This window comes from Morone saxatilis, unplaced genomic scaffold (genome assembly GCF_004916995.1).
Source record: "Morone saxatilis isolate NCDOM2014 unplaced genomic scaffold, NCSU_SB_2.0 Contig6, whole genome shotgun sequence".
Classification (NCBI taxonomy): domain Eukaryota; kingdom Metazoa; phylum Chordata; class Actinopteri; family Moronidae; genus Morone; species Morone saxatilis.
Genome location: NW_023340206.1, coordinates 1,989,734 through 1,990,702, shown reverse-complemented (window position 1 = coordinate 1,990,702; position 969 = coordinate 1,989,734). Strand labels below are relative to the sequence as shown.

General features: G+C 39.5%; 1 protein-coding gene across 2 annotated transcripts in view; it reads left to right on the top strand.

Moving 5' to 3' along the window:
* The window catches only part of cacnb4b (calcium channel, voltage-dependent, beta 4b subunit), a 24,324-nt gene that overhangs the window by 2,878 nt on the left and 20,477 nt on the right, over positions 1 to 969 (top strand). The gene's annotated exons all lie outside the window — the stretch shown is intronic.

Genomic DNA, 969 nt, shown 5'->3' with positions numbered 1-969 from the left:
GCAGCAATGTTTAGATGATCATTTTTCAGAGATGGTTGTGTCATACCATGACATGTATGAGAGCACATGTGCATGACACAACCACCGCACTGACTTGATGCACATCACTGTCGACTGCAGAGGGCAGTGATTCACTGCCAGTGGACAGTAGCAATGTACAGTTAAAGAGGAGACTGAGCAGGTTTTACAGATTTGTCTTACACAAAGCATGTTTGTCTAATACAAAACAGGCCCAAAAATACAGGAACAGAGTACTGTGCGATTATAGGGTATCAAATGTGCATGCATTCTAGGTTGTCTCTGTATTATTTGTAAAAATGCAGTTTAGACCTTCTAAACACCATTCTTATGTCGCAATCCTGGAAACATCACTAGAGCGATTGTTTCATGTTGCTTGGATTGAAACATAAATGTTCAAAGCTGTGGCTTTTTATATTCCCTTGTCATTAATAAATTATGGAAGATACAGGGTGTAAGTAAAACAACAATGAGATTTACACACACAAATCTGCAATATTCTCAAACCTCACTCCTTTTACGATTCTTCAGTGTGTTATATTTCAATTCCTCAGCTTAGACACAGCCCCCCCCCCCCTTGTAATTGGCCACTGATTGTGACCGTACACGTGCCTACATATGAAGTGCGAGGAGAAGGAGGGAGGCGTTTGCTGTCTGCTTACAAAGTTAGCCATAGAAGTAGGATGTGCAATATCTTATTGCTGTGCTTAATCTATACGACTTATTTGAACTTTAAGGATAGTAGATAGTGATCTCTTTGAACTGGTCGTTTTAATGGTCATTTCTAACACTTGTTACTAGGTATTGTGTCACCAGGAAGGTTCCATTAAGGTTTTTAGTCCTTTTATACGAATTTTATGGGTACTAAAGGTACTATAGCTGGTTTAGGATGGTCAGAGCCAGATATACTGTAAGTGGTTTGCTGTTGCAGCACTTAACTTGATGTTTGCA